The 27,269-nt window shown below is 37.0% G+C and overlaps 1 protein-coding gene across 2 annotated transcripts in view; it reads left to right on the top strand.

Annotated features, from left to right (window-relative positions):
* The window catches only part of Rabgap1l (RAB GTPase activating protein 1 like), a 551,913-nt gene that overhangs the window by 204,908 nt on the left and 319,736 nt on the right, over positions 1 to 27,269 (top strand). The gene's annotated exons all lie outside the window — the stretch shown is intronic.

Genomic DNA, 27,269 nt, shown 5'->3' with positions numbered 1-27,269 from the left:
TCCTTCCTTCCTTCCTTCCTTCCCTTCTTCTTCTTCTTCTTCTTCTTCTTCTTCTTCTTCTTCTTCTTCTTCTTCTTCTTCTTCTTCTTCCTCCTCCTTTTTTTTTTTTTAAAAGAGAGAAACCCTTTGAAGGGGAAGACTGAAAAACAGACTTTTTAACCTTTAATAAAGAAGATACAATCTTATAGCAGACTGGCTCCTAAAATATTTTTGCTCCTCCCGCCCCCGCCCAATCTCCCTTGTATGGATTGTGTTGTAAATGAATCAGTTGGAAGCACCCCATAGGCAGTTGTTTTCTGTGCTTTGACTAGTTGTGGTTTTCTATAATGTCCATTTGCAGCAAAAAGAAACTTTCTAATGAGGAGTGAGAGCTACATTTATATATGGATATAAGGGTCGGGGAGGGTTTGGAGTGGAATGGTAGTAGGAATATGATTAAAATATGTTGTTGGAAATTCTCAAAGAGTTAGAAAAAAATTAAACACACACACACACAACTTTATCATAGTGTGAAAGAAACTGAGTAAAGAACATTCTGGACTCTGGGCAGTTTACTTCCTTTTTGTATATTTTAATTTGCGTTTACATAATAAGATGGTAATTGGAGACTGTTGTTGAAAGTTTTAAGAATGGGTAGCACATGTTTCCTACATGTATTGTATTTTGTAGTACTTTACTGGTTTGCTTGTTAGTGAGAGTCAGAAATCATGCTGTATTCTATTATCTATATCTATTATCTATTATATATATATATATATATATACATATATATATATAATATAAAGTAATGAAGAGCTTCCGACCCCACTAAAGTATCCCCATTAATGTATGCAGCCCTATGGTCTTGGCTAGATACTGAATGTGTTAAGACCTCAGCTTTCTCACTGACAAAATCCGATACCAGTTCCTTCAGTTACAAAATGTGAGGACTACAGACTGTTCTCAGCATGGCTTCTTCATATTAAGAATGTTTAAGCTGTTGTTTGACTAACCTTTCTGCTACCATAGTTATTAACACAAGACTCTAAAACAATTCTAGCTGAAAGAGAATTAATCCATTCAGAATGAGGCTTTTCTCAGATAGCATCTTTTCCTGCTCACAGGTGTTTCAAACCTAGATTTTGGATTGGACTTTGATGTATTTAATTACATAAATATCCACAATATCTGAAGACGTAGTTCCCAGGAACAGTTATTTGTGATTAAAAATGTCCCACAAGCTGTTGTTAAGACATTCACATATGAGTCAGAGATTGCCTTCTTATTTCTGTGTATTAAATAATGTTTAAAACATTCTTTTTTCATCAAGGTTACCATAGTAAGTAGTCTTATTTTTCTCTTCAATATGAATTCTGTCATTTATTAAAATGGAGTTTGAACTATTTTGTCACATATATTTTTCAATTATTAGCTGATTTAGTCTTCAGAGTTGTATAGTCTTCATAAGTTGTATGTCTTAGAATAAATGAGATTGTTAGCTTAAAGGATTTTTCTCAGATCCTCCCCATTCTCTAATCATTAGGTCTGAGAAAGATGGACCTATGTATTGAGGAGATAAAAGAACAAGCTGTGGGGAATCTGACAATGTGACTTCTGAGCACACTATCACCTGCATTGAAGTAACACTGGCTCTGGGCACAGTGCTTACACTGCTGGACCAATGCTGCACAGCTCTGTGTATTTTCCTGTGAGTGCTTTTCTGCTCTGGTTAAAGCTGTTTCAGAGCTAGGCATGTAGTTCAACTGATAGAATGCTTGCCTAGCATGCACAGAGCCCTGAATTCATACCCATAAGACAGTATAAACCAGAGCGGTAGTAGAAATACTTATAAACTTTAGTTCCAGGAGATCCATTGTCATCTTCTGAACTTCATGTGCATTTTGTGCATGTAATACACTGAAATACATGCTGGCAGCCATACACATGAAATTAAAAAAAATTCAAAACTAGTGATTTTATTTTATGATTAAGAAAAATAATGTAGTTACTGAGGAAAACAAAATAATTGTAATGGAAAATAAATTCCTTTTCAATATTTTCCAAAATGAATATTTTCTCCAGTGCTAATTTTGCCTCATAATTTTAAATATTAACAACCTTATTTTAAATAGTAGAATTGGTTATAAATATTAAGGTATTAGGGTGTCTTGTTCTTTGCTAGTCTCCTGTTGTTTCTTTTGTACAATGAGGAATTAATTTATGACCAAAGAAAGAAAATTTATGTTTCACTAAGAACACTAAATATTAAAAAAAATATATTTTGAGAGGCCAGCCCTATGGCTCAGTGGGTAAATGTGTTGCCTTGAAGCCTAATGACCTGAGTTACATTCCCTGGACCAACATAGTGAGAGGAAAGAATGGCCTCCTAATCGTCTCTCTCTGAACACACATATGCACACATGCATGCACACACTTGGCATTACAAGTGTTTTGTTATTTTGAAACTGTTTTTGTTAATCTTACAAGTAATTAATAATGTCTTAATATCTATCTATGAAAATACTTTTTATATAACTTTAAGATTTCTGAAATATTTCTGGTAGTTTCTCCCTCCATCCCTCCCTTCTTCCTTTCTTCCTTTCTTTCTTAGAAAACTTGCAATGTTAGATGTTTTTGGCGTATTTTTGCTTTAACATAAGCAGTTTGGTGTTATCACTACATCTAAAATAATATCGGTTTCTCGTTTTTTAGTGAACTATTCAATACACGTTTTTGCATTTTTCCTATCTTTAACAACAAACACAATTCTGCACTAGGGAAAGAGTAACTCTTGGCTTCATTAACTGTGCTTGCTAGATAATAGAATTCCACTTTTGGTTCCCATTTTCAAAAACCATGTTCATATTTTAATAACACTGAATTTTATATCTTAGTCCTATCAGTCAAGGTAAAGAAAGTCATAATAGAAAAGTCACTCACACGTTAGCCCAGACTAATCTGAAACTCACTATGAGGATCAGCTGGCCTTGAACTCATGGTGACCCTGCATCTATGCATTTTAAGTATGTGGAATCATAGACATAAACCACCATTCCTGCGTTTTAGGAGTTAGAGAAATAAGTATTCACTAAGGAGTTTGTTATTCTGAGAAACTTCTCTCATTTTTCTGAATCATAGAATGTATTTTAATAAAGTATCCATGCTCCCAAAAATAAGACATACATATCAGCATTTTAGTTATGAGCTCTATTGATTAGAGAAAGCAAAATTGGTCAGCTAAGTAGTTGTAGTATTTGAATTATCTCATAAGGGAATAGATTTTAAAGGATCTGTTGACGAAATGATGGCTGAGAGGAGTAAGCTACCTCTACAAGCTAGGTCTCTATACATTCAAGGCAAATGCGGCTGAGACAGGGCACTGATGAGAGGATAGTGTGCTGACTGGCGCGTGCCTTGCAGGCAGGCTGGGCTGCATCATCACCCTGCAATTGCCAGTTCCTTTTGAGCCTCCACTTCATTGTTAAGTAAGGGCAATGAAAATACTTCTTACAAAGCTGATGAATTGAAATTTCTAGGCTTAATGGGGAAGCTACACCCATAAAAGTTCAACAGGATGGTCATGTAAACAAGACCAATATACTGACAGCACTAGTTTGTAAACTAACATGAATTTGGGAAATTTTCCGAGGCACCTGGTTAAAAACCTATTGATTGCTCTTTTCTGATTCCAGGAGTTTACTACACCTAGGCTCACTGTAAATGAAACATGGATGGTGCATTTCTATTTTCCACCTTCATATAGTTTATCTGCATACACTTTGTATGTGTGTGTAAATTTATATTGGGGTAAATCTTTTGCTTATGAAACTTGCTATTTCAAATATGAAATAAAAAATGAAGCCACTATAACCTTTAACAGCTGAGTTGCTTATAAACCAGCCTCTTTTACAGTACTTCATTAAGTAATAAAACAGAAAAGTAAGAAACAGAAAAAGGAACAGTATTAACTATCAAACTTATGTGCAGTTCTAAAATATATGACTTAATAGAATTTATAATTCTTTTTTTTCTTTCTGTTTTCTTCTCTCATACAATACATCTGGAAGGCAGCCTCTTCTCACTTCATTCCTTTCAGCTGCCCCCCATTATCCGCCCCCCCCCACACACACACATCTATTCCCTCTTCCAAAAGCACTGCTCCTCCATTTCCCTTCATGAAAGGGCAAGCCTCCCAGTGATATCAATAGAACATGGTAAAACTAGCTGCAATAAAACTAGGGACAAACCGTCATATCAGAGCTGGATGAGGCAACCCAGTAAGAGGTAAGGGTCCCATTATCAGGCGAAAGAGTCAAATAAGACCCTACTACCACTGTTAGGAGTTCCATAAAACCTCAAGCTGAACAAACACAGTATGTATGCAGAGGACCTAGGACCTAGCCCAGATCCAGCCTCTGTGATTGCTGCTTAGTCTCTGCTTAGTTGATTTTGTGAGCCATGTTCTCCTGGTATCCCCAGCCCTCTGGCTCCTACAATCCTTGCTTCCCTTCTTCTCAAGGTTCTCCAAGCTCTGCCCATGCTTGGTTGTGGGTTTCTGTGTTTGCTCCCATCAGCTGCCTGAGAAGCCTCTCTGATGGGCTGGTACCTATCTCTGAGCAGAACAGGTTATCATTAGGAATTATTTCATTGACTGTGTGTGTGTGTGTGTGTGTGTGTGTGTGTGTGTGTGTGTGTGTGTGTTAATCAGTTGTTTTTGGTTCTACTCTAGATCTCTGAACCAGAGGCTGGATGGCTTAGGACTTAAAATTCTGCACAGATGCAAAACATTAGAAGGTTCTTGGTGGGTTGTAAATCAGAAAATAAATACACCCTATTGGTGAATAAGATTACTGTAGAACCATCAATTAGAAGAATTCTGATGTTATTGATTAATAAGGGGGAATATGAAGCAATTTCAAATGAGCAATAATTACTTTTTACTCCAAATTAATGCAGTTTAAAAATCTTGGTAACACTGCTATTTGACACATATTCATATTCATTCCCTCTCTCTCCCTCTCTTCCCCTCTCTCTTTGGTTAGTAATATAGTTCTAAGCTAACCCATCGGAGATTTTTTTATTTTCTTTGTTTAGTAAATGCATGACAAAATGAATAAATGCTGTGGATAATTATTTTGAGAGTACGTTAAACTTGGAACATTAAAAAGCAGCAAACATCTCTGTATTTTTATACACTATGTCTTTTTCAAGTCACTCAGGTAGTAGATTCATTATTTGAACCATGATAATCTCTGATAATCTGCTAATGCCTGTGCTGGCTTTTTTGTTGTTGTTGTTGTTAAATATCAACTTGAGACACCGTTTAGAAGAGTGAACCTCAATTGAGAAAACTTTCCCACTACACTGTGCCATGAGGAAGCCGTTAGCATGTTTTCTGGATTGATACTTGATGGAGGACCCAGTTCACTGTGGGTGGTGCCACCCCTGTGCTGGTGGTCCTGGCGCTCTCAGAAAGCAGGCTGAGCAAGTTGTGAGAAGCAATAAGCAGCACTCCTCTTTGGCCTCTGTATCCATTTCTTCCCTGACTTCTCTAGATGATTGACTACAAGCTGTAAATTGAAATAAACCCCTCCCAAGTTGCTTTTGGTCATGTGTTTTATCACACCAATACAAAAATAACTAAGACAATGGGTTTGTCACGTGTTTTCTTTTTAATTTTTTTTATTATTTTACTTATTTACATCCTAAATGTTGCCCCCTCCAGTCCCCCCCCCAGCTACTTCCCCATCTCCCCCCTCCTTTTCTGAGAGGGCTCCTCCCCTCACCCCCCTCCCACCAATCACATCCCCATTCCTTGGGGCATCAAGTCTACAGAATTAGGCACTTCCCTTCCCATTGAGGCCAGACAAGGCAGATGCATTTTCTTAAAAAGAGAAAAGATTAGAAAGCTGGGTGTCGAGATGCATGACTGTAGTCCTGGCAACTCAGGTAGACTGGTGGAGGAATGCTAAGAAAAGAGCCTCCTTACAGTCCATGATTTGGAAGTTTTGTCTATAACAGTATTAAACTGTAAGTAAAAGATCGAATATGGTCATTTCTGTTTATAAAAAAGATTTATTCTTTTATTTTCTGTGCATCAGTATTTGCCTGCATGTATGTATGTGCACAACTCAGAAGAGGTTGTCTTAATACCCTGAAACTGGGTCTGATGCCACCATGTGGGTTCCAGGAACACACTCTTGGTCTTCTGCAAGAGTGATAAGTGTTCTTACCCCAAGCTGGCTCCTCAGCCACCCCTCATTAGTTTGTGTTTAAACAAATGAAGTCAGAGAATTCTCCAGTCCTCCTACCTTTTCCATAGCAAGCAAAGTGTAGTATTTTAAGAGAAAACTAGAGATTGCTTGTAGAGATGAATTGAGTAAAATTATATTTTCTGTTTTTCCTTGTATATACCTACTAGGTTGCTTGTTAATAAGGAGCCCAGTCTAGTTTGTGACACTCTGCTCTGTTGTTATCCCTGGGAATTGATCTTTAAATTGAAATTCCCATCCCTTCAACCTAACTTACCTTCTTTTCCCCCTTTTTCATTTTTTGCTTTTGATTTTTATAGAAATGTTGCTTCAGAAGGAAACTCTGGGGTATTTTAAATAGAGGATAGAGAATAAATTACATAGAGTCTCCTCACCTGATAGAATTAGGTGAAAAAATAGCCGCTGATTATGGGTTCCTTTTGTTCCACTCCTATGAATCTAGAGTTTTTGAAATGTGGGGATTTTCAGATGTAGCTATTTATATCTTAAACATTTTCATCTTATAGCATATTCTTCATGAAAATCTTTATAAATAAAATTTTATCCATATGTAGTAGTTTTGTAATTTTAAAAGAGGAATACTAAGTCAGATTGTGATTATTTTCCATTTTGCTAATTTTTTTCCCAAAAAGATTGAATTTGTTTAATCCTCAGACCAAAAAAAAAAAACCAAAAAAATCCCAAAAAACAAAAAAACCTGCATGAAGCTCTGAGGTCCTGCAGAAACTCTGCCCCTGCAGCTTCTCAGACCCACTCAGTTAAGGCTCCTGAGTTTTCAGTGCATATCTTCCCAGCTCCTACAAGAAATTTCTTTGTCATATGTTCTTTTTCCAACTTAAAAAAAACAAAAACATAGCATGCTACAAATATTTAGTTTTTCAGAATTTGTTGAACTGTAATCATCTTCCCACTTTAGTTAGCTTTCTGATTACTCAGTGGTGCTACTTGGTGATTAAAGCCAAGCATTCTTCTGAGACATCAAAGTTGGCGAATGCTGTTCTTCCAGTGTTAATTAGGTCTTCAGTGGTGGCAAGTTCATTGTATCAGGTGTGTGCTACACTTTGAGAAAGGCTTAGCCGTTTTCCTTTGGGATCCTGCCTCTGTTGTAGCAGTGATGATTGCTTTGAAAGATGGTGTGGGGGCACCTAGCAAAAGCAAACCAACAGAAACATCAGAAGCTCTGAGGCCTCTGCAAGGACCTGGAGATGGCAGCTGTGGAGGGAGGACTGTGAACTCCAGGCCCAGGGTGACACTTAGGGTTTCCCTAACATGCACACCTTGTGAGCAGCTCTCAAAGTGGTCCTTAGAATCCTTATCTAAAGTGACTGTGTCATTGTTTTGAGCTTTGTGCAAGGTACTCTGAGCTTTCTAGGTGATCTGTGTATTGTAAGTAGTTTATTTATTGGGATAAAGTGAATTTGCTGGAGGTGTTAATCATGACTCAAGTCTCTTGCCTACAGTTGTGCTGCCCACCTCATGAGAGTGTGGTTTGACTTCACTATCCTTTTCTCCTGTGCTTTCTGGTCACACTGTATAGATAGAAAAGCTTTTGCAAAGAGTATTTTAGGGGACTTTCAAGATTACTTAATATTGCTGTCTATCTTAATTGAATTTTTCCTTCCAGAGTTCACAGTCACTGGACTTACAGACTTTTTAAATATGCATCTTAAGGGAGGTGGATAACCATCAGGCTGACTGAGTCTTTTAGGTAATTTTTCTTATACTCAACTGAAACGAACATCTGAGTTCTGACTATGATCATGTGGGAAATTTTGTATTTCTGTTTTACCTATGAACTTGAATAGAATCATTGTTTAGTCCAGTATTTGCTAAGTCTTGAGCTCTTCTTAGAGCATCTGATTTAGAAGTTGCTCTCTAGCTTCCCTCTGAGTAAATGGACTTAGATATTCATTATATTTTTTTAAATGGACTTAGAGCTGAATGTAATGTTTTTGTATGTGATATTCTCAATAATAGATGAATATGAATCTGTTATTTTCTTGGTTTATATATGTGACTATTGTTTATTCAGCCAAGAAATTAAATCAGATACATTTAAAGTTTATATATATATATATATATATATATATATATATATATATATATATNATCTCCCATTTTAACATACTGAGTTCATTTTCAACAAATATATTTTAAACAGCTGCTTAATTTCATCTTTGTATATGTATGACCTTTATGTTTTTAAAGTTTATATATATATATATATATATATATATATATATATATATATATCTCCCATTTTAACATACTGAGTTCATTTTCAACAAATATATTTTAAACAGCTGCTTAATTTCATCTTTGTATATGTATGACCTTTATGTTTTTCAAAAGTGCAATTTTACTTTGGAAGATGGAGGCAGGAGAGCCATAAGTTTTAGATCAACCTAGACTACACAGAGAGGCTGCTTCTAATAAGCAAAGCAAAGCAAAAAAAGAAAGAAAATATTTAAACATTCAGCTTTACATTGTTCTGTAGTTTGGCTCATCATGTTTGGCTCATCATATTCCAAGAGGCCCATTTAGCTAAGGCCTGTTTTCCAACATTGTAAGTACTGGAAAGTGATGGGAATCTAGATAAATTAGGTCTAGTAGGAGGTCTTAGGTGTATGGGAACATTCCTTTTGAGAGGGAGTGTAGACCCCTGTCCCCTTTCCCTTGCTTCCTGAACATCAGGAGGCAAGCAGCTTCCTTCAACCCCATGTGCTGTCTGTGATGTATTGACTTGTCCCAGGCCTCAAACAATAAGGGTGATAGACAATATACCAACACTCCAGCTCTTTTCCCCCTTGGCCTATATGCTGTTGTCTGTTAACACTGACTAACATATTTTATTTTATTTCCTTTGAACTTTACTTCAACTGTCTCAGCCTTTTTCAAACTGCTCTGCTTTTCTAGTATACTAATATTTTATTTGAAAATGTGGTAAGTATATCTTTAACGTATGAACTGAGATTATTTGAAAAGTTAATTCCAAACCGTGTCAGGAATTCCCTAGATCCTTCTCATGCTTGGAGATATGTTGGAATGCTTCATAATTAATATTCAACATACAATCACACTCATGGTTGAGATTCATTACAACAAAAGGACATAAAAGGAAGTTAGCCAAGAGAACAGGTATAAGCATTAATGAGTCCTCTGCACAAAGTCTCACAGGGGCTGTTTCATTTTTCCAGCGGTGAGTTGTGATAGCACATGTGGTGTTATATACTGGTGGAGCGTAGTAGACTCAGCTCCCAAAGTCTTCACTGGGAGCTGGTCACAGAGGACTCACCTTCCTGGTGTCTCCGAAATTCTAGATTCTAGGAAGTAAAGCACACATTTAACCTTAATCATATACATGCACTGTCAAGGCAAAGTGCACCTTTTCTTTTAGGAGAAGTCGTGTTTAAGGGATCTTTGTTGGCTAAGGGGCCAGCATTGCAAGTGAGCTGTCCCAAGGATATGTGGACGCTAGGGGAAGTGCATCGACTTTCCTCAGTACCTTTTGTTTTATTGTCACTTACTAGAATATACATGTTATGTAAGCATTTTGAGATATTGGTGGAATATAATTTCTTATATCATTTAGCTACAGGAGTCATTTAATATGCTTTATGTTTATAGAAATTAAACGAATGAAGGTGTTTCTCAAGATATTATATCTGTTATTTTTATGACAGTAAACTTTTAATTTGTAATATACCTTAATCTTGCCTTCTGTTGCTGTTTTCTTCTAACAGCAGTTTCAATCATTGATACTCTCTTTTTCATTATGACTAATTGCAGAAACATTTTTAAACAGCCAACTTGCAAAGATGTTATACAACTCACAAAACCTAGTTTTTTGTAGTGCTTGATTGTTATTTTAGCTTTATGATTTCTTTTAATGTTAACAGGAATGTTTACTTGGAAAAATACCATTTAAAAATGAAACCAGATAAATCTTCACAATTTGAATTTTATGAATTATACTTTAATTAATTTACAGAAAGATGTTGCTGTTTTACAACATTTTATTTAATATAATTCAAAAGGTATTTTGGGTTTGCTAGAAGACAGAATAATTTCATTCAAACTTCTAATATTGAATTACAGATTTGGTTTAAAAGATAAAACCAACCAAAGAGTATACATGGGTGGGTCCATGAATCCAGCTACATATGTAGCAGAGGATTGCCATAGCTGGAATCAATGTGAGGGGAGGACCTTGGTTCTGTGGAGGCTTAATCCTCAGCATAGAGGGATGCCAGAGGGGTGAGGCTGACGTGGATGGGTGGGTGGGGGAGCATCCTCATAGAGACAAAGGGGAGGGGAGGAGATGGGGGTCTGTGGGAGGGAGACTGGGAAGGGGCACAATGTTTGGAATATAAATAAGATAACCAAATGATTTTTAAAAAGATAAAACTAAGCCTCTGTTTATTCATTCAGCAAATCAAAGTATAATTTATATGATCATTCATACACCATAAATACCTTTTAAATCTTGAAAGGTTTTTAAAAAATATGTATGTCTTTAGCGTTTGAAACTTAGTTTGCAGGATTTTTAAGAATGCCTTACAGTGAATGACTATTGGGGCGTGTGTGTGTGTGTGTGGTGTCTGTTTTGTATGTGTGTGTATGGTGTGTGTGTGTGTGTGTGTGTGTGTGTTTGCTCATGTGCATGCATTTGGAAACCTTACATGTGCTAGGCGACTACTCTACCACTAGTCTATATTCCCCACTGGAATATAAATTACAAATTACATTTGTATGTGATTTTATCACTGGAGCTTTAAAATAACTGGTAATTTTAATATTGCCTACCATCTTAAAATATACTTTCATAAGTTCTAATGTAGTCTCATCAAGTCTTGTTCAAGTCTGTAACTTAAAGATATTTACTAATTATGAACCCAAGTGTTAATTCTTCACATGTCTACTATTTGATTGCATGTCAGATGTTTGTAGAAATAGACATATCTAATTATAGTCCTGCTATATGAAAACTATCGTTATCCTGTGCTTTAATGAGTTTTCAACACTTTCCCCACTCCTTTCATCAGCAACCGTTTACCAGCTAATTTGTAGGAGAATTATACTACTTAGATTGTGGTAAATCAAGAGTGATAAGCTTTTTCTCATAGAGCGCATTCAGAAATATAGGTCAGCACAACAGTTAAGGCAACAAGTAGAACTTAAGATAATTTTAGATTGTGGAAGTACAGTAAAGGAAATAAACCAATATACAATAGAGAGGGTTAGGATGGAAAGCTACTTCATGTGATTTATTGTTGTGACTGCCCTTCATACAATACTAGAGGCTCTTTCATTTTAGAATCATATAAACAATGAACTTCTGAACAGCAAATATCCTCTGTGTACACAGGCAGATAGAGGCTTCTTGTTTATATATGAGATGAAGATATTTGGCTATTATATCAATAAAGCCACTATTTCTCAAAAAGAAGATGCAATATTGAGTCTCAGAGAGACATGGTTGATCTTGGACACAGTCTTCTCCAGTGTGGGTGGCTCTCATTGGGGTGGGTGATGGGAACCCTCTGAATCTTAGGATCTGTAGCAGTGTTTCCTCATTGCGTGAAATAGCTGCACAAACAGAATTGGGTATACAGAATGCCCTAGCTACATGTTCATGATCTCAGCTGGAGTCTAGTTAAAGTATTATTTGGATATGGAATAAAATGTCAGAAGGTATTATTGTGAAGTCTGGTTTGGGTTAACAAAGTTATCACAGTGATATGGGAACTGTGAAACTGAATTCAGAATTTTTATTCATTCATTAATTTTATAAAAATAGCTTTTCAACTGACTTCATAGTCTTTTCTATACAAAAAAAATTCTAATTTTGTTCTGAGACTATAGATTTTGTAACCTAAAAATTGGCCCTTTTTCTTCTGTAAACTATCAAATTGGGTTTAGAGAGGTGGATCACTGGTCAAGAGTGCATGCTGCCTTTGCATAGGACCCAAGTTCAAAACTTCCTGTAGCTCTGATGCCCTCTTCTGGCCTCTGTGAGTACCTGCACTCCTATTACACAAAACCAGATACACTGAATCTATTAGCAGTGATAAAGAGCCTTGAACACATCTGCACAGAGCAAAATTTTCTGAACAGAACACCATTGGCCCAGACTCTAAGAAGAGCTATAGAAAAATGGGATCTCATAAAATTTGAGAAGTTTCTGTAAGGCAAAGGACACTTTCAATAGGACAAATAGGCAACCTACATTTTGGAAAAAGATCTTTACCAACCCTATATCCGATAGCCAATATTCAGTATATACAAAGAACTCAAGAAGTTAAACTCCACAGAACCAAATAACCCTATTAAAAGTAGGGTACAGAGGTAAACAAAGAATTCTCAGCTGAGGAATCTCAAATGGCTGAGAAACACCTAAATAAATGTTCAACATCCTTAGTCACCAATTTGTAAGGAAATGCAAATCAAAACTGCCCTGAGATTCTACCTCACACCAGTTAGAATGGCTAAGATCAAAAACTCAGGTGACAGCAGATGCTGGCAGGGATGTGGAGAGAGAGGAACAGTCCTCCATTGCTGGTGGGATTGCAAGCTGGTATAGTCACTCTGGAAATCACACTCACATACATATAATTAAAAATAAAATTAAACCTTTAAAAATAGTATTAAATTACTGTAGTTCAGTATTATTTAATATGTAAATTGTATGGCTTTACATAGGATAATTTTTTTAAAGATTGCACTAATAATTTTCTGATCTGTAGCATTAGTTCTCAAAAATCTCTGTAGTTAATTCTATCTTGAAAATAGTGGCCACATTATTATAGCGTATGAGAAATAGCATTGCAACCTAAACCACACATTTCAAAACAGTGATTGAGCACCCGTGCATTGGGATCACTGTTTTTGTAGGCATAGGCCTGTTTTAGTGCTAACACACAATAATAATCATTATTTAACATTTACAACTTATGAGCAACAGCCTAAGAATTGTATTTTTATCCATTTTTATTATAAAAAATAGAAAATTAAGGAACTAACTTTCAGTTTATTGTTGATTCACAGTCTGACATGAGTAGTAATCATTTTGCATGATTTCATTTTCCCCTGTGGTTTTGTTCTCAGATTCAGTTTCACTTATATGAGAGAGGATTAGATATCTCACAGGGTTTTTCTGTCATTATTATTGTAAGATGTAACATTTTATATTTGGAGCTGATATAATAATTACATAATATTATAGCTAATATAACAATAGGAAATTTACATGTATAAAAATGATAAAATTGTCGGGCGGTGGTGGTGCGCGCCTTTAATCCCAGCACTCGGGAGACAGAGGCAGGCGGATTTCTGAGTTCGAGGCCAGCCTGGTCTACAGAGTGACTTCCAAGACAGCCAGGACTACACAGAGAAACCCTGTCTCAAAAAATCAAACCAAACAAAAACAAAAACAAACAAACAAACAAATGGTGCTGTCTAAAATGGATGTCTGCATGTAGAAGAAATGCAAACTATCCCATATTTATCACCCTGCACAGAACTTGGCTCCAAATGGGTGAAACATCTCAACATAAACCTAGATACACTGAACCTAAAGGATGAGAAAATGTGGACTAGTCTTGAACTTCTTACTAGCAGGAAAAGACATTGTGAGCAGGACCCCAATTGTACAGGCATCAGACCACCAGTTAACACATGGTACCTCAGGACTCTGAAAAGCTTCTGAGTGGCAAGGAACACCATTGTTTGGACAAAATGTCAGGCTACGGAATGGTTTTTAAAAAGCTTTATAAATAGTATATCTTAGAGAGCATTAGTGTCTAGAATGTACAAGTAGCAACAACAACGAAGACTGAACACTTAGAAAACAAAAACCCAGTTAAGAAATCAGATACAGATTTAAACAGAGTTTTCAAAGGATGAAACAGTAATGAGAAACACTTCAAAAATGGCCATTAGAAAAATACAACTTAAAATCTTTTTTATTTCTTCTTACTCCAGTCAAAATGGCCAAGAGTAATAAAAAAGGATGTAGGAATAGGGGAACTTTTTTTTTTTTCTGATGAAAGTGCAAATTGATAGAATCATTGTGGAAATTGGTGTGGAGTTTCCTTAAATAGTTATAAATTTATATAATACAATATCCATCTTTACCACCCTCAGGCATACACACACAACTCTATAACTTACCACAGAGACACTTGCTCATCTGTATTCATTGATGCTCTGTTCCTAACAGCCAGAAACTAGAAACAGCCTTACTGCCCATCAACTGATAAACAAATAATGAAGCTGTAGAAACTTTACACAATACTATTTGGCTGTTAAGAAAATGAAATGAGACTATGCCGGGGCCTAGCAAACACAGAAGTGGATGCTCATAGTCAGCTATTGAATGTATCACAGGGCTCCCAATAGAGAAGCTAGAGAAAGTACCCAAGGAGCTAAAGGGATCTGCAACCCTACAGTTGGAACAACATGATGAACTAACCAGTACCCCGGAGCTCTTGTCTCTAGCTGCATATGTATCGAAAGATGGCCTAGTTGGCCATCAATGGAAAGAGAGGCCCATTGGACTTGCAAACTTTATATGCCCCAATATAGGGGAATGCCAGGGCCAAAAGAATGGGAATGGGTAGGTAGGGAAGGGGGGGTATGGGAGACTTTTGGGATTGCATTGGAAATGTCATTGAGGAAAATATGTAATAAAAAATATTAAAAATTAAAAAAAAAAGAAAATGAAACGATGAAAATTTCCATAAACACATGGAATTGTAAATAATCATCCTGAGTTAGGTAACCCGGACCCCAAGAAGACAAATATTGAATGTTTGATTTTATATGTAGTTGTTAACTTTTAAGCTTAAGATATGTGTGTTTCAGTTAGAATAACCAGAAAAGTTAGGTATCTAGCATGGGACCAGGGGAGAGGAGCAGTTCTTCTTTGGAAGAGTAAATAGAATATAGTATTTTACAGGGGTAAAGGGGAAACTAGAAAACCTAGAATAAATGAGGATGAAGATGGAAGGGCAGGGTAAAATAGGGAATATGAGAAGGAACAAATGACACTAAAAGCTTTAGAACAGCCATAAGGAAATGGGTATGTACCCAGAAGATGCTCCAACATGTAATAAGGACACATGCTCCACTATGTTCATAGCAGCCTTTTTTATAATAGCCAGAAGCTGGAAAGAACCCAGATGTCCCTCCACAGAGGAGTATATATAGAAAATGTCATACCTTTACACAATGGAGCTATTGAAAACAATGAATTTATGAAGTTCTTAGACAAATGGATGGATCTGGAGGATATCATTCTGAGTGAGGTAACCCAATCACAAAAGAACTCACATGATATGCACTCACTGATAAGTGGATATTAGCCCAAAAAGCTTGGAATACCCAAGATACAATTGGCAAAGCATGAAACTCAAGAAGAAGGAAGACCAAAGTGTGGATACTTTGTTCCTCCTTAGAATGGGGAACAAAATACCCATGGAAGGAGTTACAGAAGCAAAGTGTGGAGCAGAGACTGAAGGAATGACCATTCAGAGATTGCCCCACCTAGGGATCCATCTATATACAATCATCAAATCCAAACACTGTTGTGGATGCCAACAAGTGCTTGCTGACAGGAGCTTGATATAGCTGTCTCCTGAGAGGCTCTGCCAAGTACAGAAGTGGATGCTCACAGCCATCCATTGGACTGAGCATAGGATCCCCAGTGAAGGAGCTAGAGAAAGGACCCAAGGAGCTGAAGGGGTTTGCAGCCCCACAGGAGGAACAACAATATGAACTAAGCAGAACCCCCAGAGCTCCCAGGGATTAAACCACCAACCAAAGAGCACACATGGTAGGTAGGACTCAAGGCTCCAGCTGCATATGTAGCAGAGGATGGCCTAGTCGGTCATCAGTGGGAGGAGAGGCCCTTGGTTCTGTGAAAGTTCTATGCCCCAGTACAGGGGAATGCCAAGGCCAGGAAGCAGGAGTGGGTGGGTTGGTGAGCAGGGGGAGGGGGGAAGGGATAGGGGGTTTTCAGAGGGGAAACCAGGAAAAGGGATAACATTTGAAATGTAAATAAAGAAAATATCTAATTAAAAAAAAGTAACTTCCTAGAATATATACGTGCTTGAAAAGAATTTAAATGGAGTCACCATATAATGAGGATACAATGCTCCAGCTAGGCAGCTTATACCACCAAGTAAAATCTCAAGTACCAGGAATAGGTGTATCTTGTTGAATTGTTGGTCAAAAGGGTCCCATTGACTCCTCCAAACATTACAGGTTATTTCCAAAGCTAGTAGTTGCTCACTGCAACCTGATGCTGAGGTCTTATTGCTGAGGACTACTTACACATTTCATCAGACATGGAGACATTTGAGCCAAGAACTTGAACTAAGTAGGTCAGAAACGTTAATGGAAAAACCTTAGGCTGGATCTTCTAATAAAGGAACAAAGCAATAAAATGACTCCAAATGGCATATTGCTGTACCCATAGACCAAAGCATTGTTCAACACTAACGAAAGAAGCTTCCTTTTGCAGGAGAAAATTAACACAAGTGGCCAAGGTGCCGAGAGTGAGAGGCTTTGGGGCACTAAATGAGATCTTTATCAAACACTTCCCTCAAGGCTCAGAAATCTATGTGGAAGTGGTTGAAAGACGTGGCACATGCCTTTAGTCCCAGCACTCGGGAGGCAGAGGCAGGCAGATTTCTGAATTCGAGGCCAACCTGGTCTACAGAGTGAGTTCCAGGACAGCCAGGACTACACAGAGAAACCCTGTCTCAAAAAAACAAAAAAACAAAACAAAATAAAACAAAAAGAATATAAGAACCAAAGGCTACGGAAGGCTCCAAGGACAGTCTTTCATACACAGCAGAACTGATATATAAAAGATATCACATTGTCTGACAGCATGCACACGACCTTCATAAGTTCAAACCAGATAAAGTACCAGCACAGAGATGGAGAAGTGGTTATCTTTTAGATTATGCAGAATTAACAAATATAATCTTGGTTTTTATTTATATCTTAAGTTTTAAATTACAAACTGTGAAACATCTCTTTATAACTTTGTCCATTCTTGATTTGTCCATTTTGAGTAATTTCTGTCTTTCATTATTAATATAATACTTGTTAGGATAAAACAGAAATGTGTTAGTATGAATGTTTTTAAATGAATCAAAGTTACCCAGAACCTTCCTTCCATCTCTCAACAAGAACTTGGCTATACCTGTCCTGCTACAATGTGTATGCTCATTATTGGCCATAATATTCATGATAATCTTTGGTCTTTGACTGATGTCAGTAAGACCATACCCTAGGAAAATATGCATGTCAGAATAGCTGCTTTAGACCAGTAGATCTCTCTCAAGCTTTAAGCAAAATACAAATCATCTGAGGCACTTGTTGAAATAGGAATTTTTATTCACCAAGGTTGGATAGAGTTCAAAGCTCTTTGTTTCTAAGAGGCTCCCTTGTGAACAGCACTCTTCTTTCTGGGTCTTCGTGCCATGTCTTGGATAGACATTTGGGTTACATATATATCAAGTACTTCTTATTGAGTTTAGTGCGTTTTCTTTTTAGATCTAACATTTTCATAGGGAGGATAATTGATAGCTTGCTCTCCCACTGGCTCAGACTTAGCTAGCTTTTGCATGTAGCAGAATCACAAAAGATAAAATTTTCTAAAGCTGGACATTCCTGAGCTCTGATCCCTGGCATGTATTTTGGTGAGACTTGGGTATAGAGGAATCTGCACTTCAAAGCTTTAAATGTCTATGTAGGTGTATTAACACTATGGGTTAAAAAGAATACTTTAAAATTTGAAGTTGTTCTGTGAGTTCCTATTTCCTTTTGTACAAAAATTTTAAAATCAAAGATACAGTGGGATTTCTGAAAGGTGATTGCTTTGGATGCTAGTATTGGGCTAATAAGGAAACCTTGTGCTGTCTCTGCATGCTTTGATTCTCTGTACCATTGCTGTGGGCAGACTGCATAATTTCTTGTAATATGTCAGTGGCAAAGTCCATAACTCCTTTTGCTATAGAATTAACCCTAAAAGATCTTAATTGCATAATTGGTTGAAAACAAAAGATGTGTAGGTATTTGAAATTCTGGTGAATGGATGATCAATATTGATTCTTTTCTTGGTGATAACCAGATTATCCATTCTATCTCTGGGAAACATTTAAATCTCTAATATTACTAGCAGTTATGTTTACCATGTGTCCCATATAAGTTCATTCCTCATATAAACATCAAATTGTCTATTACATTTTTTAAAATTAGAAATTCTGGTAACAGATGAATTATTTTTCATTTTAGTTTGACACTACATTCTAAAGTAGTGTCATCCAAAGTGATTTTTAAAAATTATATCTTTTGACTGTCTAATTTATTCTCCATTTGCTAATTTCCTCTGATTTATGGATACAGGTGCTATTTACGTAATACCTAATTGATTCTATACAAAATTATTTAAAATGGAATGGTTATACAGAGGTTGCATTTATTAGATAATCTTACCAGAAACAGCATGTGCTCTTTTGACTAGATGGCTCAGCAAACTATAATGTCAGCCAAAGTGATTTAAAAGCTTTACTTAGGATTAATCAATCATTTGCTTAAGTTTATTATCTCATTTATTTGCCAATTTGCATATGATTTTGAAATTCAGACCTATTAAGCAAACAGTAATGTACCCAGAAATGGATTATAGAATAAATTGAATTAAAACAGTGTCCTAGTTTGTTGCTATAATAAACACTATGTTCAAAAGCTACTTTGGGGAAAAAGGTTTGATTTGGCTTACACTTCCAGTGTCAAAAATTCATCATCAAGGTAAGTTAAGACAGGCCTGAATCAGAAACCTGGAACAGAATCCATAGAGAACAGTGCTCAGTACCTAGCTCTCTACTGGCTCAGGCTCAGGCTAGTTTGTAGGTCAGACCCACCGGCTTAGTGTTAACACTGCTTCCAATGTATTGGGTTCCGTTATAGCAGTAGCAATCAGGAATGGTCCACAGATATGCCTGCAGGCCAGTCTGATTACACAGTTCTTCTGTTGAGTTTCTATCATTTAGGTTATGTCAGGTTGACAATAAAGCCTAACAGGGAAAAACATTGTAATCAAGACATCCCTAGCCAGAAGTATGAGGTTAGTGATCTAGTATGACATGACTTTCTGCTCTACCCTGAAGGACAGTTTGATTCTGTTGTCTCTGCATGACCTTATTCCCTTGCTACAGTACCATCTACAGCAGAGACCATGATGAAGAGCATCAGAACCAAGTGTAGTAAATTCTGTGTGAGAATCATTTTGTCACACAAAAGGCTTTGTGCTCACAGAGAAAAGTTTTTGAAAGGGAAAGGGAAAATTCAACTGAAAAAAAATCTACCAGACACATAATAAAATAGCATGATTTTTTTCTTAAATATGAATCTTGATCTAGATGACCTTTTGTTACAGGTGACTGCTCAGAACAGTTTATTAATAACCTAGAACCATGCTTTATAACTATCATAACTCAGGTGGTAAGTATTGGAGACAGCTTCTACTAGTCTTTAAAAATATGCACTTGAATGATTTGCAATGTGTATTAGGAAGTTATTTTATTAAAATATGAACAACCATTTTACTTTGACATTCTCCAGCATAATAGGTCAGGTTATCTTTCTTTTCCTTTTTTAAAAAAAATTAAATGTTACACCCTGGTTTCTCCCTCCCAAAGTTGTTCACCCCATCTCCCCCTCCCCTTTCCCTCTAAGAAAGTCCTCTCCATCACCAATACCCCCTTTCTCTAGGCTATCAAGTCTCTATAGGATTACATGCATCCTCTTCCATTGGGGCCAGACAAGGCAGTCAGTCCTCTGCTACATAGTTCCTGAGACCTCAGATCAGCCAGTGTATGCTCTTATGTTGATGGCTTAGTCTCTGAGAGCTCCCAGGGTCCAGGTTAGTTGACACTGTTGGTCTTTCTCTGGGGTTGCCATCCCCTTCAGTTCCTTCAGTCCTTACCCTACTAACTCTTCCATAAGGGTTGCCAGCCTCAGTCCAGTGCTTGGCTGTGAGTATCTGCATCTGTCTCAGTCAGCTGCTGGTATAGCTTCTCAGAGGACAGCCATGCTAGGCTTCTGTCTGCACACACAGCATAGCATCAGTAATAATGTCAAGAGTTTGGTACCAAGCCATGGAATGGATTTCAAGTTGAGCTGGTCACTGATCGGTCATTAGTATCTGCTCCATTTTTGTCCCTGCATTTCTTTTAGACAAGAACAAGTCTGGATTGAAGGTGGGTTGGTGTTCCTATCCCTCCACTGGGGTCCTGTCTAACTACTAGAGGTAGTTTCTTCACCCCACTAGAGGGAGTTCCATCTCCCCACTGTTGGGCATTTTGGCTAAGGTCATCCACATTGAGTCCTGGGAGCTTCTCACATCCTAGGTCTCTGGGACTTTCTAGAGGTCACTTCCACCCCCATACCCAAACCCTGGCAGCTGCATATTTCTATTCATTCTCCTGCCCCTCTGGGCTTCTCTCCTGTCTCCCCCTATACCAGATCCTGACCCCCTTTCCCTTCTCTCTCCTCTCTCCCACCCAGATCCCTCCATCTCCCTCCCTCCCTCCCTCCCTCCCTCTGCCTCCCATGACTATTTTGTTTACCTTATAAGTGAGATTGAAGCATCCTCACTTGAGCCTTCCTTCTTGTTTAACTTCTTAGAGTCTGTGAGATGTATGTATCATGGGTATCCTGTACTTTTTGGCTAATATCCACTTATCAGTGAGTACACACCATGCTTGTCCTTTTGGGTCTGGGTTACCTCACCCAGGATGGTATTTTGTAGTCAGTATCCGTGACAGCTTCTACTAATCTTAAAAAATTACAAACTTGAATGATTTGAAATGTACATATTAGGAAGTAATTTTTTAAAATACAAAGAACCATTTTATTTTGACATTCTCTAGTATAGTAGGTCAGTTTTTAACAACATAAGATTCAGCCCATTTATCTAGTTATTTCTTTTAATATTTTAGCTGCTTTTAAGTGGCTAGCAGCCATGTCCAATGAGTGACCATTTGCAAATGAAAAAATAGTTTTCTCTAAAGGAGTCTCACTGGAGAAACAGACCAGTTTTTAGGGCAGGCTCTGCTTCTATTAGTAAATGGCCAACACAAAATGAACTTAGTGGTATCTTTGAAGGGTTTTGTCTCCTAATGTAAAGTCAGGATGTTTTGTTTGATCATTTGTTTTCTTTTCACTTCTCAGTTCTTTGTGTAGCAGTTATGGCTTCTGGTTTGAGGTTTTTATTGAATTCCTGTGTGTGCAAATGTGTGCCTCTGGTTCGATACGTGTTTCTTTGGCTCCTTGCTTGATTGTATTGTCATATGCAGGGTTTTTTTGATTGGTTGGTTGCTTTGGTTTTGGTTTGTCTTAGTGTGTTTTATTTATTTTTATTCCTTAGATGCCTGTTTGTTTTCTAAGGAGACAGAAAGGGTGTGGATCTGAATAGTAGGAGAGGTGGGAAGGAACTGGGAGGAGTGGGAAGGAAGAATATATTGCATAAAAAAATCTATTTTCAATAAAAGGAAAAAATGAATAGAAATGTAAAAAAAAACTATTGAAATTTTGATCGCTTTTTAATAGCAGTGGGTTCGCAATTAAGTAGAAAAGTCAGGTACCTTTATGTTCCATGAAAAAAATGTTTGTACTGTATTTCTTGCCACCTTTCAGTGAGTATACTACTATGCATTATGTCTAGCTTTGGGGATGCAATGGTAAGCAAGAAACAGTGTGGTCACTGACCTGCATGAGTCCCAATTAGTTAAAAAGCCAACCACAAAGAACAACAAGTAAAGGTCTTTTCATATGTGGAATCTTCAAAAACAATTTTTTTAGTCTTCTATAAGTTAAGATCCCCTGCTAAGTTATTTTCATCAAAATGAACAGAAGACATCTGAATTTTTGAAGGTATCACTTGATGTGTTCATTTAATAAAATTAGTTGAGCAAATTAATTCAAAAATATGTGATTATAGGCACATATCATGAAAATTGAAATAACATTTGGGATTTGACTGCATTGTTACAAGTGAAGTAAAGTAGTCATTGTAAACTAAGTCACAGTTTTGGTATTTTGTGATAGCAATACCCAGGAGCTACAAGTCACTATTTAAATTGATTTAGATTAAATGAAACTGGAGAACCTACTTAACAGTTTTAAGTATATTTTCAGTGGTAGATTGGACAGCAGACACTCAGGATGTTTCTGCCTCATCGACGGTTCTGTTGGTCTACACTGTTCTAAGGCCTTCAAATATTACCAGGTGTGGAATTGCTGAGATATACACATAGTATTGATCAGGAGTAAGTTCATTTACAAAACCCCAAATATCCTAAATAAAAGTGGCTAAGCATGCTAGGCAGTGGTGATGCACCCCTTTAATCCCAGCACCTGGGAGGCAGAGGTAGGCGGATTTCTGAGTTCAAGGACACCCTGGCTACACAGAGAAACCCTGCCTCAAAACAAAACAGAACAAAACAAAAAACAAACAAATGAACCCCCCCAAAACAAAACAAAAATTTAAAAGGTGGCTAAGTTTATTTTCTTCATATGGGAGTGAAGTCTGAGTGTAGATGCTCTGGGCTACAGGGGGCTCCCAGCTTAGAGAACTGAACTCACTCTTTTCTTGTTGCTGTCCTGTCTCCAGTGGCGGTCTATGTTCAGGATGGCTGTTAAAGCTCTGACCACCAAGTGAGCCACAAAAAAAGAGGGGGAAAATTAAGAGATTCCTCATATTACAGATTTTACCTGCTTAACTACACTAAACATATTAATTCCTATTTTCCTTTAAAGGTTATACATGAAAGCTTTATAACTGACATATAAAAATAAACATATTTATGGCATACAGTTAGATATTTTAGATAAATGTTAATGTTACATATTATAAACAGCAAATGTATCTATTTCCTCAAACATCTATCATTTCTTTATAGAAAAACATTAAAGTTTTCTTTTAGCTTTAAAAAATGTTTACAGTATCTTAGCATGTTGCTCTACTATGAAACACAAGAATTTCTTTCTCTTAGTTATAATTTAGTGCCATTTAACTGACTTTCTGGATCTCTGTCTCTCTTCTCCTCTCTCCTTGAGCCTCTGGCACTACTCTTCAACCTTCCCGTTTTAATTTTTTATACAGGCTTTCACTCTGTAGCACAGGTTACTTTTGATGCCAGTGTAGCCCCAGCTGGCCTTGGACTTTTGACCAGATTTCAGCCTCCTACATGCTGGACCACAGGTGTATTCCATCGCATCTGGTGACTCCCAACTTATTTAATACTTTAAAAAATGTTTTTGAAGGTTCCACATCGGAGTGAGACCTTCCATTGTTGCCCTTCTGTGAATGGCTTTCTCAGTAGATTGAGACACTTGGAGGTCAGTGACCATGCTGTTTTCAGCTCACCACTGTATCCCCAAAGCTAGATGTCATGTGCGTCTTCATAAACACTCACTGAAGCATAGTAGGAAAGTGTGTTGAAAGAGGACATTCCATTTGGTTAGACATCCAATTCTTTTCAGGTTTGCTTTTCTTGTGAACATTCAGGACCCTAGCTTGTATTAAAGTTAATAGTTTATAGATAGAATATAACCTTTAGTAGAAAAATCTATTTTTACTTTTAAGTAAATTACTTAAATGTATCCAGAGTTCAAAGTTGGCATTTAATTTCTAGATTTACTGTCATACTTTTATGTTTGAACTTACATCCTCTGACAGTTTCCATTTCACAGTTAGATATTATTTTTCAAGGAAAGTCATTTTTCTTTGCCTTTTCTTCATTGGAGTTTGGTATTTTTGAAAGCATATATTTAGAACATTGACTTGTATAATTTCTTAAGAGAGAAAGTGGCATTGATCTGTTTCTTCCCTTTTGAAAATAATACTCTGTTGGTGGCTTGGACAGGTTTATGGAGAATTAAGTGGGCTTATATCTGTAGATGGACTCCTGCAGATAAAGCCACAGCCATCTTCAGCCAGGCTGCTTTTGTGTTGATGTACTGTTTTCCCCATGGGCCGATAGATGCTGTTTCTTATAAGATAAAACCATGGCAGAGAAAGAAATTTGTTCTGTTTTGCTGCTATTTTAAGCAGTACAGAAGTGTTTGGTAGAACTAGACACTTTCATCATAACCTCAACTGACTGCCATTTCTCTGATATAATTTTTTGCAAAACAGTTTCAATTTCTAAGCATGCTTTCCATGTAAAATGAAACTGTTCTCTGAGGATCCTACACTATTAATATATAGTTTTAAATCTCAATCACTGGACTGTTTTCCTCCTCCCATTTAAATAATGAAAATTTAATAAAGCTAATTTATTTCCTGTCTTCTTTACTAATTTGGTTCATAGAAAAATTCTTAACATCCTATTGTTTGTGTTTTAGAATCTTAAACTACTTTTCATTGTTTTTCTCCTGACATTGCTTCTTGTTACCCGCCCCTGTTTGCTGTTTTCCTTTACCCTGGGAACTAGGTTCCTATGAGTTACATGAGAGCCCCGATGCTCTCCGCCCTCCCTGCCCAATGCCAAGCCAGGGTAGGATGATTTTAGTGTATGTATAGATACATTGGCTGAGCAGTCCTGCCTACTAAGAATTACCTAAATTCTGAAGGGGAAAATATCTCTGGTTAGGAAGTGGCCCTTGTAGCAATTTTCATCCTTTTTCACTTTGTCCTCCTGATGAGAAGAGTGAATCTCTCAGAAGCTTCTAACTGCCATGAAACATATACCCAGCAGCCTAGTTTTAAAGGCTTTGTTGAATGTTTGTCATAGTCCACAGAGTCTATTTGTCCTATGAGGGTTTGACGGAGACTGCCTCCCTCTGAGAGATGTGGTTCCTGATACCACGTTGTTCTTTCATTGAGTTCCCCAAGTTTGTGGAACTGAAGAAGTCAGAGAGTAATGCTTTGCTTAGTTTTGGTGCTGAGTACAGTGCCAGGAATTTACAACAGTGAACTTTTGTTCCTTTTGTTGCAGGTCATCCTCTTCCTCACCCATGGGATTGTTGATGTTCATTATTTCAAAACTAGGATATGTATATCCTCTATTACAGGAGTCATTTGTAAATCCTTGGTTCTTTATTTCATTTTCTATAATGAATTATAGTGTGAAATATATTTTTAAATACAGAAACAAAAATATGAAATAATATAATTGTACATAAGCTTCCTCCCCATTTTCTCCTCTTTATTTCCCATACTCCACAGTACTATTTTCTAGCTCTGTGTATGGAAAGGATACATAATTCACACTTGTATACATTCCTTCTTCATATGATTTTTCTATAGTTTTCTCCTATAGGGGTAAATTGCCCCATTCTTTTATTACCTCTTTAAAACCACATTCTGTTGGTAGACATACCAATTCCTAATCTTGTGACAACAAATAATAATAATGGGAATAGCCCTGACCACATATCATTTTACAGACATTCTGAGCTTGTTAGAGAAAATTCTTAGAAGTAGGGTTGCTGGATCAAAGACTAGGATTTTTCACTCTAAGTTTTAAGTTAGACCATTGATTGGTGTCTTCCTTTCTCTACACATATTTCCAGAGGTTGAGTCTCAAAAGTAGGACAGGTAGGTGTTGTCGAGGATAGGGATAAGAGTGTGATAATTGTTGAAGCCTATGAGGGACTCAGAATGGCACATTCTACGAGGACACTGGCCTGCTTGCTCTTGCCAAAAGGAGAATACCACAGCCAGTAAAATTTAAGAAATAGTCTGACTCATGTTTTTGGAAGCTGGGAAGACTGACTAAGATTTGAGAGCCACGTGAATTGAGGACATCTTGTGTTATGATGTGGCAAAAAGTTATCACATCTCCAGAAAGCAAGATCACATGAGCAAAGATACCCAAACCTGCCCTTTTACCAAGATCCTACTCCTATGCTACTGGCATTGAATCATTTGTGAGTGATCTAACCAACTCTCAAAAGTCCCACTTTTTAATTCTTACATTGCTGTGCCATGACATCTCAACATGAAATTTTGGTAGCATATACAATATCACATACCTTCTTGGAGAACTGAAATCCTTAAGAGCATTGGTGGACTACTAATCAAAAGCAATAACTAGGACCAAAAGGCTGCATAGTACTCTCATCTCAGAAGCAGAGGTTACAGTCGGTTTTAACTCAGGACACTAGTGACTGGATTAAATGGTAGATATTTCTGGTGAGGCTAACCAACAGCCTGGTCTTCAGCAAATTAACAAGTACAGTGTCTCCTCTTTTATAACCACAAGACAATGACCATATAATTGCCCACAAATCTTCCTTCCACCTGGTTGTCGTGTCATGAGAGAGATTCCTTAATCTTTAAAAGCATTGAACTTGCAATTGAGTTGAATTGTTTACCTGAAAACAGACCACTTTGAAGTGAAACAGAGCTGTCTCCACTTATTAAACTTGTGATGACTTCCAACTCTCTTCATCTCTGTAGAATAAACATATGCTAAAAAACAAAGGGCAGAAGATATAGGAACCTTTACATTGTATATTCGCTATGTATTCCTTCATGCTTAAATTGTACCCTTCTTCTTCAGCCTAACAGAATAGATAAGTATGTATCTCTCTGGTTACATCTACACAAGTAAGACCATCCCCAAAATCATTCATGGAGTACAAATCAGACTCCAGTTTCCATATTAATTCTATTAGCTTTAGTAGAGTTGTTTCAGTGTGATTACTTATATCTTTCCTTACTAAATATTACATTATATTCACCATAATTACACACATGTGATTTCTTTTTCTTATTAGGTTATGGATAGGTAGCATCAAATGTTTTCTGTGCCCATGAATTGTATTTTGTAATGATAATCTCATTGTTTCTGTGAAAATTTACACCAGAAGTTCAAGAGCTTCCATGTGGGCCTACACATGGTGGCTTAGACTTTTTTTCCCAACTCATAATTTTATGAGTTGGAGGCCAGCCTGCTATTCATAACAAGTTCCAGGCCAGCCAAGGCTACA

This window comes from Mus caroli, chromosome 1 (assembly GCF_900094665.2).
Source record: "Mus caroli chromosome 1, CAROLI_EIJ_v1.1, whole genome shotgun sequence".
NCBI classification, from domain to species: domain Eukaryota; kingdom Metazoa; phylum Chordata; class Mammalia; order Rodentia; family Muridae; genus Mus; species Mus caroli.
This window is presented reverse-complemented; position numbering and strand designations above follow the sequence as displayed.